Genomic DNA, 14,533 nt, shown 5'->3' with positions numbered 1-14,533 from the left:
TTAAGGGCAAACTCGGTTCTGAATATGCGAAAGCGACAGTTCCTGTTAAATAGATTCTTTTCAAGAGTAGAAAATATTGCCTCATAAGTAGTTCTATTTACACAATCGAAACATCACTTAATTGACGTGAATTACCTTCAACCTGTCTTTACCTGCATTTTTTATTTACCGTTGTTTTGCAAACCCAATATCTCTTTTATACCATCTTAGATAAACACCGTAACGATAGTAATCGATAGATTGACGATTGGGCTTTGTGGGATCGATATTCTCTTATATTACTTTGATGTAATTCGTGCACTTGCGAATACACGCGATCAAGTTTTTGGCGCCGTTGCCGGGGACCAACTTCGTCAAATTTCGTACCCTGTTGTTACACCCTATAGACTAAAGCATTTTTAGCCGGTAAATGCGAAGAACCCGTAGTACCGGAAATTTAGTAGATCCTTTAGCGGAACCCGGGCGTTATACTCGTACATGCCTCTTACTCATCCAAATTAAGAAAGCTATGGCCGATAATCGCGATTGGAGACCTCTTAAGGAATTCGCCCAACCCTCTGACGAGGAACCTAGTTTGAGTATAGTAAACCCCCTTATTCCTGCTAACAATTTCGAACTAAAATCGTCTTTGTTGCAATTAGTGCAACAAGGCCAATACGCGGGTCTCGCAACCGAGAACCCGAATCAACATTTAAAAGTTTTTATCCAACTAGCCGACACCTTTAAATCTAACGGCACTTCACCTGATGTGATCCGTTTAAGATTATTTCCTTTCACCCTCAGGGATAGAGCACGTTCATGGCTAGATTCACTTCCAGCTAATTCAATAACTACCTGGGAAGACCTTAGGAGAGTATTCCTTGCTAGATATTTCCCCCTAGTAAGACTGTTGTTCTTCGAAACCAAATAACTAGATTTGCTCAAAACCAAGGAGAATCGCTTTTCGAAGCTTAGGAGAGATATAAAGAGCTATTAAGAGTCTATCCACACCATGGCCTAGAACAATGGTTGGTCGTTCATACCTTCTACAATGGAATCCATTATAACACCAAGATGAGCATCGACGTTGCCGCAGGTGGCGCGCTGATGAACAAACCTTATCCAGAAGCTTGTGACCTAATTGAGGATATGGCCCAAAACCATTACCAATGGGGAACTGAACGAGTATCAATAGAGAAAAAGGAGACCCAAGGTGGAATACATGAGGTAAGCTCTCTAGACATGATGCAGGCAAAAATGGACGCTTTAGCCCTTAGGATCGAACATATGTCTACAAACACTAACACCGTAGCAGTAGTTCACACAGAGTGCGAACTCTGTGGATCTAAAGGACACGAATCGACAGAGTGTAACCTTTTGAACGAACTAAATACCGATCATGGAGAGATTTATATCGGGCCAGACTCAGCAAAATAAAGAATTCCTAAACCAGAACATTCATGTAAACGAACTTATAATGCAATTAAGAACCAAGGTTGATCAGATAATCACTCACAACAAGATGCTTGAAACCCAGATCTCACAGGTAGCACAAAACCAATTCCCTGGACAACCTCAACCAAACCCTCGAGGGCAAACTAACGCTATCTTGTTACGAAGTGGGACCGCTTACGAAGGGCCTCATAACCCAGTAACGAGTGAGTCCAAAACTTCTATACCTACCAACCAAGAAGAGGAACCAGAGGAACTCGAGAAACAAACCAACCCAGAAGGTGAAGCCAAGGATAAAACTTACAAACCACCACCCCCGTACAAACCACCAATCCCATATCCGCAAAGACTTAAACAAACCAAAGTCAATAACCAATACCAAAAATGTATAAAAGTGATAGAAAAGCTTCATGTAGAGATTCCTTTCACCGAAGCTATCACCCAAATTGCGTCTTACGCCAAATTTCTCAAAGACATCTTAACCAACAAGCGTAGGCTTGACGACCCAAAACCCTTGGAATGCAACTTTATTTCTGAGGATAGACTTGCTAAGAAGGAGAAAGACCCTGGTAGTTTTTCTATACCTTGAATTTTAGGGAGTCATGTGATCGACAAAGCTTTCCTAGACTTAGGCGCTAGTATGAGTTTAATGCCCTTAGCTGTATGTAAAAGGTTAAACCTAGGAGAATTGCAACCAACTAAGATGTCCCTACAATTAGCCGATAGGTCCGTTAAGTATCTTGTAGGCATTTTAGAAGACATCCCAATTAGGATCGATCAACTTTATATCCCAACAGACTTTGTTGTCATGGATATCAAAAAAGACGAAGATATCCCTATTCTTTTAGGTAGACCATTCTTATCAACAGCTGGAGCTATAATAGATGTCAAAAGAGGTAAATTAACCTTCGAAGTAGGGGATGAAAAGATCCAGCTCATTCTTTCGAAATTCCTGATGGCACCAATTCTAGGAGACGCATGTTATGCGATCGATATCATAGATGAATGCATAAGAGAATTTGATCAAGGAGAACCTAAGATCAAACCATTTTCAAACCCGAATGAAAAGGATGACGAGCTAGAGGAAACGAAACCTCACGAATGTTTGGACCTTACTCCAGACCCTTCACCTAATTCTCAAAAACCAGCTCAAGAACTTAAGGAACTACCCAAGAACCTAAGATATGAGTTTTTGGATGAAGAAATGAACCGCCCAGTAATAGTTAGTGCTACCTTAAATCAAGACGAGACGAATCGACTCTTGAATGTTTTAAGAAGTTACCCCTCTGCCTTAGGGTACAACATCTCTGATTTAAAAGCTATTATCCCATCCGTGTGTATGCACAGGATCTCACTAGAGGAGGATTCAAAATCTTCCAGAGAACATCAGAGAAGGATCAACCCTATGATGAGCGAGGTGGTGAAGAAGGAAGTCCTTAAACTACTGGAAGCTGGTATAATATATCAGATTTCTGATAGTAAGTGGGTAAGTCTTGTACATGTGGTACCCAAGAAGGGAGGCATCACAGTCGTGCAGAACGAAAAGGGAGAGCATGTCGCTAAACGCATAGAAGGCGGATGGCGTATGTGCATAGATTATAGAAAGCTCAATAAGGCAACTAGGAAAGACCATTTCCCCCTTCCATTCATATATCAAATGCTGGAGAGTCTTGCCAGGCACTCTTACTTTTGTTATCTTGATGGATATTTTGGATTTTTCCAAATACCCATTCACCCTGAGGATCAAGAGAAAACAACCTTTACCTGTCCTTACAGAACGTTTGCTTATAGACGTATGCCGTTTGGACTCTGTAATGCGCCAGCTACTTTCCGACGTTGTATGATGTCAATCTTCGCAGATTATCTCAACGGAATCATGGAAGTATTCATGGAAGACTTCTCGGTGTGTGGATTAGACTTTGAAGACTGCCTTATTAACCTTGAGAAAATCCTAGAGAGATGCGTAGAAGTTAACCTTGAGTTAAACTGGGAGAAGTGTCACTTTATGGTCAAAGAAGGCATAGTGTTAGGACATATAATATCTGAAAGAGGCATTGAGGTCGATAAAGCAAAAATAGAAGTTATAGAAAACCGTAACCCTCCTAATACAGTTAGATAAGTCCATAGTTTCCTTGGACACGCTGGTTTCTACCGACGCTTCATAAAAGACTTCTCTAAAATAACAAAACCCCTAACCGACCTTCTGATGAAAGATATTGAATTCATTTTCGATGCGAAATGCATCAAAGCCTCTAACCAGTTAAAACAAGCACTAATTTCAGCACCCATTCTACAAACCCCGGATTGGACTAAACCCTTCGAAATAATGTGTGATGCTAGCGATTTTGCTATAGGAGCCATTTTAGGGCAAAGAAAAGATAAGAAACTACATGTAATATATTACGCCAGTAGAACCCTAAATGCCGCTCAATTAGATTATACAACAACAAAGAAGGAACTCCTAGCTGTAGTTTTCGCAATCGATAAATTTAGGTCTTATCTTGTAGGATCTAAGATTATAGTCTATACAGACCATGCAACTATCTGTCGCCTTCTGAGCAAAAAGGATGCAAAACCTAGATTACTCAGGTGGATCCTTTTGCTACAAGAATTCGACTTAGACATTAGAGACAAAAAAGGAACAGAAAACGTAGTTGCTGACCATCTTTCCAGATTAGAGCATTTAAAGTCATACTATTTACCTATAAATAATGACCACACCTATGATAGAATGATAGCTAAGATAGATATCGCTCCCCTTGAACCTGATAGAGACAACCTTGGGATGATTTCAGAAATTAGCCGAGTACCATGGTACGCTGATTTTGTGAACTATCTAGCCGCTGATATCATACCACCTGACCTCAACTATCAACAGAAGAAGAAGTTCTTTAAAGATATAAGACACTTCTATTGGGACGAACCACTCCTTTTCAAAAGAGGAACTGATAACATATTTCGATGTTGCGTCCCGGAAGAAGAAGTCAGAAACATCATAGAGCATTGTCACTCTTCACCCTATGATGGACATTCAAGCACATCCAAGACATACACTAAGATCCTTCAAGCTGGTGTTTATTGGCCGACATTATGGAGTGGTGTCCATGCTTATATTGTCCGATGTGACCGGTGCCAGCGCGCTGGAAACATCTCAAGACATGACGAAATGCCTTTGAAGAACATCCAAGAAGTATAATTATTTAACGTTTGGGGTATTGGTTTCATGGGACCTTTTCCATCTTCATTAGGAAACAAGTACATTTTGGTAGCAGTTGACTATGTGCCCAAGTGGATAGAAGCTACAGCCGCACCCACCAATGACACAAAGAGTAGTCATTAAGATGTTCAAGAATAATATCTTTCCCAGATTTGGAGTGCCATGACTTGTCATAAGTGATGGTGGATCACATATTATATCCAGGATATTTAATAAACTCTTAAGGAAATATGGAGTAAAACACAGAGTAGCAACACCATATCACCCCTAGACTAATGGTCAAGTGGAAGTATCCAATAGAGAGATTAAGAAGATCTTGGAGAAAACTGTATCAATATCTAGAAAAGATTGGTCTGAAAAGCTAACAGAAGCACTGTGGGCTTACAGAACTGCTTACAAAACCCCTATTGGAACTACACCATACTAGTTGGTCTACGGGAAGTCATGCCACTTACCTTTTGAACTCAAGCACAAGGCATATTGGGCCATCAAGACCCTAAATTTGGATTACCTAGCATCTGGCAAGAAGCGAATCCTTGATATTCACAAATTGGAGGAACTCCGCCAGAACGCTTACGAGAATGTCGTTATATACAAAGAGAGAACCAAATCTTGGCACGACAAAAGGATCGTGAAAAAGGAATTTAATATAGGAGACTCTGTTCTCCTCTTCAATTCGAGATTACGTCTTTTTCCAGGTAAGCTGCGTTCGAGATGGACAGGCCCCTTTGAGGTGTCCAAAATCCTAAAATCTGGAGCAGTTGAAATCCGGAACAACTCCTGTAATCCGTTCGTGGTAAATGGACAAAGACTGAAGCAATACCAAGGAGGTGACATACCCACAGAATGTCATGACCAAACTCTGACCGACCCTCCAGTTCCTACCTCTAACATATAAATTTCGAATCGTCAAGCTAACGACGTTACACAAGAGCTGCATGGGAGGCAACCCATGATTTCTTTTCCTTTACTTTTACTATTTTAAATTTATATATTTTTTTTGTTTATATATATGTATATCTATATGGAGACTAACAATTATAATATTTGTGATTTCAGGTGTCCTCTATTTCTAATCTAACTTTTCAGGAATGGAGAATATCGACACTATACCAGTAATCTTTCGTGACCCAGTTCAAGAGCAGCGCTACGCCATGCTTTCACAGCGCCCAATGCTGCCCACCAGATATCCCGACTCGAGTTGGATGAAGGCATTAGGCATTGAGCCTAGTGTCAGACATTTGTGCAATCAGTTGTAGTGGGATGAATACACTGATGCTATGCACGTGACTTACAGGAACCTGACTTTGGAGTTCCTGAGCTCGCTTATCTACGAGCCTTATGTTGGTCACGCCAGTGATGGAGGATACATTAACTTCAGGTTGTTTGGGGCAGAATACACCTTCAACCACAAGTGTTTCGGTGACTTGCTTGGTTTTTAGACTGCCTATGATGCTTCATCTGAGCTCCCCATGAGCTACTTTCTGAGCCGAGACGTCGAGAAGTTGTGGAGCAATATTACGTGTGGAGGTAGTCCTGACCCTTCCACCCAAATCTCCAACAAGATTCACAACCCTGCTTTCCGATACTTCCAGATGATCATTGCCCACACCTTCCTGGGGAAAAGTGACCCTGATACGCATGTGAGTGCTGAAGAGATCTTCTTCATGTACTGTACCACTCAGTCACGCCCGGTAGACTGTGGAGCTTTCTTGATCGAGAGTTTATATCTTAATGTTGGCTCTGCTGTGAGCCCTATACATGTTAGAAGCACGGTGACTCATATAGCCTCATCCCTGGGACTCGATAGAAGACTATCTCACCAGACGTCTTACTGTAGCTACACCTTGATGGATATTGATTTCTGTCTGGACCATGGCCTCATGAGGAGATCTTCTTTCTAACTGAATCAATACAGGATGTTAATTGAGGGTGAGACCATTCACTACTTCACTTTACCTGACCCTCAAGTGACTTGTATTATTGATCAGGCCAACTGGGCCTACGCCATAGAAGGGCAGGGAGAGACAATAGACGCGCCGAAGATTGCACCGATCAAAATCAAAGTCCGTACCAACAATCTGAATCTCCGGACTCCGAGCATAAAGTCCGAATTGGTTAAGCTTCGCATGGAGATAGCTCAGCTTCGCCAGGAGCTTGCTGATGTTGCTTTGCAGGTTGAAGTATCAATTGTCTCACATGACACCGAGACTGATATGCTGCATGATGAGATCGCCGATCTCCGACGCCAAATCACAGAGTTTCGAGGATACGAAGACAAAGAGACTCCACCGTACCCCGAGCATTGATGCCATCATGAACCGAGAAATACCGTTTAAACTTTCCTATTTTTACCGTTACTTATTATTCATGCCTATTTTTATTGTTTCCTCTGACATTATGCTTGCTTTATATTTCCTAAGATCTCTGAACTCGTGAATTATTATTGACTCTTCATATACATAAATATATGCATTATTATAATTATTATGTTCTTATATCCATTTTGTTTTATTTTGTTTTATTTTACTTTAATATTTTATTTTGTTTTGTTTTATTTTATTTTGTTTTACTTTATTTTATTTTATTTTATTTTGTTTTATCAAGCTTAAATCAAAAACAAAAAACAGAATTTATTGATACCTATATGCACCCCCCTTTACAAAAAAAATGAAGACAAAGGGACAAAAGCCCAAGTAGCAATGAGCATAGCCGGCTTAACCAAATCCGAAGACATGGCGGGCGTCATAGGCTTCATGGCGGGCACCATGATGTAACGGGCAAATTTCCCTTTTTCACCATTTATACCTTCTTCAACCTCTCCAAACCCATTTTCTTCTTCTCCCAACTCCACCAAATTTCATAAAAAAATTCTCAAACTTCTCATTTTCACTACAAGCCATTACAATTTCCCAACTTCACTTCTCCATTTCTCCACCAAAAATTCATTAAACTCCATTTTTTCATTTCTTTTCTATAAATTCTCATTTTTCTCTACTATCATCATTAATGGCCGGAATGGATTTTAACAACATCATTCTTCGTGGAGGAAAGCCCCGTGAGCGACAAAACAAGATCTTGCAAAGATTTCAAACTCGGGAGATCCTCGCTACCAGGTATGTCGACGAACACTGTTTGTACACTCTAGGCACATACCACAGTATTTTCCACATGCTTGATAATCTAGGATTATGGTTCCGACTTTATGAGTCTATCGGGGTACTAACTACAAGTGCACAGTCTAATCGCGTAGTTTTAAAAGATATCGATCACACATGGACTTAATGAATCGATCTACCGTTTTTCTAGGGTTACTGCGTAAAGCTAAGGCGGATGATACTTTAATGATTAGGGGGAAAAGTAAAACTAAATTTGGATTTAGATAAAATATCAAATAATATGGATATCAGTATGTAGTTCGTCGTAATTGGGGAATCAAATCTTCGTTGGTCTTTTTCTTAATTTTAAAATAAGTCTTTTCAGTAGACACTATTGGTTAAAAGTCTTTTCCTCAAACTCTCGTTCTGTTGAATTAGACTATGACTTTATATTTTAACATACGCTCTCACTATTTCGTTAAATCTAAAATCACTTTTTGAAAATAATAGAATCTATAGAAACTCCTTTTGAGAAAATACTAATCGTTTAAACACCCTCGTCTCAAACTCTCGCTCTGTTGACTTAGATTATATGATTAAACTTAAATGCTTAACTCTCGTCCTCACATTTAACTTTTAAAAATAATTTTTGAAAATGATTAGAATTTAATTAACCTTAAAAATTGCTTTCTCCCTGATTTAAAGTTAATGTTCACTTTACACTGTCCAGTTAAAAACTCAAATCGTCGTTCTATTGATTTTAACTTCTTTATGTCTTTTACTCTCGTACAAAAACCTTGGTATTAACTTTGTAAATTGAGACCAGAAAAAGAGTGACTATATTTTGAAATAAATTTAAAACCAACTCAATTCGAATTCCTTTATTCCGCTTAATTTACATACCGATATCTAAATTAATTAGCCAGACATGATAAACATGCACAAAAAATAATCATGCATAAATACGGCCATATCAAACAAACAATATATATATATACAGCGGAACAAAGCATATGTAAATTAAAACGATAAATTAATTAATTAATGAACCTGGAAAAATACTAGAATTCTGGATTTTATCTCCTAGCTTCGATGCTCGAACACTCCACCACAAGTCGGTTGGATTTGTTCTTCACAATTCTCAATCAGATAGGAAAGTTAAAACAAGGAAATAAAATACTATGATCTAACGTAAGGTTAGATCCAGTAAAATTACACAATAATTTCCGGTGTAGAAACTATCGTGAGAAAATAAACTGTATGCTTCGGAAATTAAACTAGAAAAGAAAAGGAAATAAATTGCTTGGAAATTTAGAGTGCTGGAAAAATAATGCTGGAAAAGTTGTACGGCGAAGCCCCCCTTCAATTGGCTTTTGTGAGGTCTATTTATATTCACCTCTCAAAATAACCGTTTCCTAGAATGGGTCTTCAATGTCATTCGAAACGTCTATGAGTGCAGGAGAAAATTTAGGGGAAACCGTCCACTCCGTTACGCACGTAAAGCCTAAAATATAGGATGGAATGTGTGACGTCCGTCACACTATGTGTTACGGTCGTAACACTAGGTTTTAGGACGTGGTGCTCGACATGTGCTCGTGGCGGTCGTGACAGCCATTTCCTTTGTTCCAAACGTGGGCTGGGCTTTGGTGCTTCAGCTTGTGCTTTTCCTAGAAAATCCTCTTTTTGCATCCCTCTTCTTTCTTTTTCACACGTGCTTTAAATAATGATACCTGAAATAAATAATAGGAAAATACCGAGTAATATCGAATAATATAAAATAAATTGAATCAAATAACGATATAATTTAATTAAATCAAGTCTAAAAATGTGATATAGTTTCATGTTATCAAACTCCCCCACACTTAGACTTTTGCTTGTCCTCAAGCAAGATGAAATTTCCAAACACACATAAATTCGTAATAGGTTACAAGTAAATCTCGTTTAGAAATAACCTGAGTTTAGTCCTAACATCAAAAACTACCGTAACAACACTAGATAACCCCACCTTATGCAAACCAGTTCGAGTCATGCTATTATAGCTCCGCCTAGTTCTTTTGCTCTTATTTCACCCGTTTTCATTCGAGCGAAATCACATTAAGCCCTTTATCTTTTCGCGCACATAGTGGAGTAACCGGTTAGTGATTCTGATCCCCTTTTAGTTAGAAGTCTTGGTACATAAGTTGGATAACTTCTTTATTTAGTCTATTGCAAATTGCGGGGTATCGGACCGTAGTCCGCCCTACCAAGTTCAGCACCAGAAACCGCTGAACCAACTCACAATGGATCGTTCATACTATGATTTTGTAGGGTCCGCAACCTTTGGATTAAATGATCGGGTGAGGATCACCTAACTTAATTAGTGCATTTCCTGATTTTTAATATGTTGTTTTAGGAATCATTCGCTTGTATTCATCGACTCTCCACGTAGTTTGCTATTAAGATGGTTCCGACTTCTCATATAAACTACTCGGGGTTACTATAGAACTAAAAGTTCAAGGAATTGGTATAATAGGTACTTAGACTGATCTAACATGCTGAGGTTTTTAGAGTGTTGGGGCGGTAATAATTTTGTCTTAATTTCACTCAAGTTTTATAAAATAGGAAACCTTTATACTTGTTGAGTGTGTTGAATTTTGTTATGGGTCAAGAAAATTGAGGAGAATAGATAATAAAAATTTTCACACTAGGGACTTGACTTAAGAATTTTTTTTTTTTGTTATTGAAAGGGAAATAAACATACTTGAAAGGGAAATCTTAACATGACTGAAACAAAGTTTCCCCCCCTACATTTAAATAAAACATTGTCCCCAATGTTTCAAAAAGCGAAAAAAGGAAAAAATGGAACCCAAACTCAATTCTGCCTGCGTCCTCTTGTTCTCGGACCTGGTGATCGTTCACGTACTGCCAAGTCATCAAACCTGTTAAGCAAGTCAGTGAACCTCTGGTCGGTTATTGCATTCCTCTCTTGTTGTTGTTGTTGTTGCATCTGGCGCATCAGTTGCATTACTTCGTTATTCTGCGCATGCATGGCATCAAGCCGTTGGGCTTGATGTTCAATAGCGTCCATGATGTCATCATTTGTTGCAGGCCTTCTTCTTCGACGACGTCGGGAGGATGGACCAGCTACAGTATCGGAAGGATTATGTGGGACAGAATGTTGTTCAGGACCTTAATCACCTTGCTCCATTTCGTCAAACTCGTCTGGGGGCGGGTTTGCTTGTGTAGGCATGGTAGGTTTGGGAGCATTCAGATCGTAGATGAATTTGTTGGGGTTAGTAACATCGGTGAGTGCAATGTTGGGCATAACGACGCTTGGGATTTCTTAGTTATTCACCATAAGATAATAATTCCCGCCTACCCTATTTTTGATTAAGCGGCAGGAGCGACAATAGCTGATATCCATAAACAGGGGTGGCAGAGATTGCAAATTCTGAAGTCGGTCCCCTAAATTTAAACCGAGTGCGATTGTGGTTATTAATCCTCCAATCACAAAAGATTGATTGCCTCGAGCACAAGGGGTACGGATATGGTGAAGTAAGAAAGAGGCGGCGTTTACCTTTGTATCTGCTGAAAAGATGCAGTGTAGGAAGAATAATTCTTTCGCGTTGACTTTGCTGTTGTTGGCTTTTCCAAAGATGGTGTTTTGCAAAATACGGACAAAATACCGGATAGTGGGGTTGTGTATGTGTGAAGCAAGTAATGCATCCCAATTGGTGGTTACCACACCGGATATTTTTCCAAAAAGTTCAAATGCGACCATGTTCCACTCTGAGTTTGGAGGGATTCTTGGGTGGACGTGGTCTCCTTCAGGAAAATGTAGCATGGCACTCAACTGTTCTTGAGATAGTGCGTACTCAGTGTTGAACATACGGAATTTTGCGACACCGGTTAAGTACTCGTCCTCACCGGTTGGAGTGGTGTATGAATAAGAGCTTAAAAACTCCAAGGTGAGTGATGGGTAGGTTGGGTGATTTTGTATGCACAGAAAAGTTAAATCGGATAACCTAAGCAGCCATTGCACACCTTGATCTAATCCTAATTCTTGTAAGCAATTGAAATCTGGGTACCTGGTAGATGTGACATCGCGTTGCTGGAAACGAACAAACTGCTCCCGTTGATAGTTACTATCTTCAGTTCGGAAAATAATATTTCCAAATTGCATTTGATGTTGGTTCTCCGCCATTTTGATTGGTAGGTCGAAAGAAGGAGAAAGGAAAAGAGGATGAAATTTTTTGTATAGAATGGAATGATGTGGTATAGGAAGAAATGTAGTGAAGGTATTTATAGGAAGAGTTTTGAAATTGGGAAGAGGAGTGGGTGAGAAAAAATTAATGTGGATAGAGAGGTGAGTTGAACGGGGGTAAAGAGGTGAGATGAATAAAATAAAGGTGAATTGAAAAGGGGAGTAACGGTCGTGACAACGGTCAAAAACATTTTACGAGAAAGTAGGTTGTCACGTTCGTGACAGCATGCGTTACGGGCGTCATGGGGGTGTGGTGACCGTGACAGCATGTGTTACGCTCGTCACGCCTCTGATCATGCAACGGTCAAAACGTTCGTGACAACATGTGTGTTTTGTTTTATTATTTTTTTATTTTTTTATGTTTTTAAATTGTTTTTTTATTAATTTTTTTTTTCTTTTTGAATTGCTATGAATACTACTTTACTACACCATAGAATATATATATATTTTTTTCTCTAACAAGCCATGTAAGTAGTAGCATACAATATATATCATCATTGGTAATTTTAGACAGTGCATAAATCAAAATGAAATTTAATTTAACCAATAATGCCAGTAGCTTCATAAAAATAAACATAATGTAATATTTGACTGAAGATAAAATAAAACATGCGAAAAATAAATCCTAAGATTAAAAATATTGTCAAACGAAACTATAAATTTCCTAAGACTAAAACTAGTTAACTGCAATTCTTCTAGCCACTTGTAGAATCTCTCGTCGGAGGAGCAAAGGAATTGACACGGTGTAGTAACTCGTGAAATTGATTTGTCATTCTACTCATGTATTCCATAAATTCGTATCCCATCATAGTTAACTCTTCTCTAATGGCATCTTGTTCTGACATCAAAGCTTGAATAGCGGTATTATAATCAGTTTCGGGCATATGATGTCTAAGATCAGGTACTGCCGATTCTGCGAACGGGATAGGATGAGGTGGAGAGGCAGCATCATGGTAACTAGTTGGTGTCTGCGGATCAGACTCAGCATTAGGAATCTGGTTGTCAAGAATCTCATAATCTTGGATGGTTTCAACAGATCTAACAGGAGAAGGTATTCCATCCAGGTTGTATAGCCAATTATTTCGGTTATGGACACTAGTCATCGGGCTAGGCATGGTGAATAGGTAAAAAGCTTGGTTGTTAATTAATAGTTCAAACTCTTCAGGTCCAAGGTTTCCTATAAACATAGTGTTGAAAAGGAAAAGTATATTCATAGGCTGAATACCACAAAAAGGGTTTAAATCAAGCATGGGTTGGCGCAATCCAATAGCATTAGCAATCATAGTTATCAATCCTCCTATTTGAATCGGTGCACGATCATCTTGAATAAGGAGGTCAAAACTCGCCAACATATAAGTGGCACCATTCACTGGACGATTATGGGAAGCACAAAATATTATGAAAAGTTCATCACGTGATACTGTGGTAATGTTTGATCTTTTCCCAAAAAGAGTGTGTGCTAGGATCTTGTGGAAATAACGAAAAGTTGGGTTATGTATGTTTCCAGAAAGAAACTCATGTTCCTCAGGTTCGTCATTTCCCGTCAAACTTCCCCAAAAATGCTCAAGCTCTCGATATTCAAAGAGGTCTTCTTGGCTCATGGTGAATGCGTCAAAAGAAGTAGGGAACCCTAAGAGGTTAGTAAATTCTCTAATGTTATACTGATACTCCATATTGAACATCCTGAATTGAATGAAACCTCGGTTTATTCCTTTTCCATGGTTCGGTAAATAAATCAGGGAGCTAAGGAATTCTAGAGTTAGCCTCCGGTAAGTAACAAATTGTCTCCGAATAGGAGTGGTTTCCCATCCTATTTGACTCAGCAGATATATGACACTATCTCATAGCCCAAGTACGGTCATTGCACAATCATCAGCATAAAAATTTGGGTGCATCTCTCTCTCAGCAAGTTCTTCAAATTTTTGTCTCTGAGCTCTCCCTCGGAAATTGATACCCATGTGGTCAATATATGCCATCAGGTTAGTGTTAACTAAAGAAAAGAAAAACAAGAATTTTAGTCAGGATTTGGCCAGATGCCGAAAGAAGAAAAGAAGAAAAATTTAATAAAATAAAGAAAATGAAGAATGAAAACTGAATAAAATCAAAAGAATAATCAAAGAAAAATAAAAATTTGTGGGTTGTCTCCCACGAAGCGCTTTGTTTAATGTCGCAAGCTCGACATAAAACTATTAAATGTTAATCTATTAATTTTAGAGACAATACGTCTAAGTGCAGGACTTGCGAGTCTTCATTGTTTTCAGCATAATGATAATGTTTTTGACGCTGCCCGTTTACGATAAATGACTCAATAGATTTTCCTTTAATTTCTACAGCCCCACTAGAAAAGACATTAGTGACTTTGAAAGAGCCAAACCACCTAGAGCGTAGTTTTCCTGGGAATAACTTAAGTCTAGAGTTAAACAATAGGACTACATCGCCTTGTTTGAAAGTTTTCCTTGATATACGTTTATCATGCCATTTTTTCGTTCTTTCCTTGTAGATTTTGGCATTTTCGTATGCATCTTGTCTAAGTTCCTCTAATTC

The 14,533-nt window shown here is 38.9% G+C and overlaps 1 non-coding gene across 1 annotated transcript; it reads right to left on the bottom strand.

Annotated features, from left to right (window-relative positions):
- Positions 1-891: 891 nt before the first annotated feature.
- LOC127109371 (small nucleolar RNA R71) lies at positions 892-998 on the bottom strand. Its single transcript, XR_007796677.1, has one exon. It is a non-coding gene; the product is annotated as a small nucleolar RNA R71 (small nucleolar RNA).
- Between the last annotated feature and the right edge of the window lie 13,535 nt (positions 999-14,533).

Source organism: Lathyrus oleraceus, chromosome 7, assembly GCF_024323335.1.
Source record: "Lathyrus oleraceus cultivar Zhongwan6 chromosome 7, CAAS_Psat_ZW6_1.0, whole genome shotgun sequence".
Taxonomy (NCBI): Eukaryota; Viridiplantae; Streptophyta; class Magnoliopsida; order Fabales; family Fabaceae; genus Lathyrus; species Lathyrus oleraceus.
This window is presented reverse-complemented; position numbering and strand designations above follow the sequence as displayed.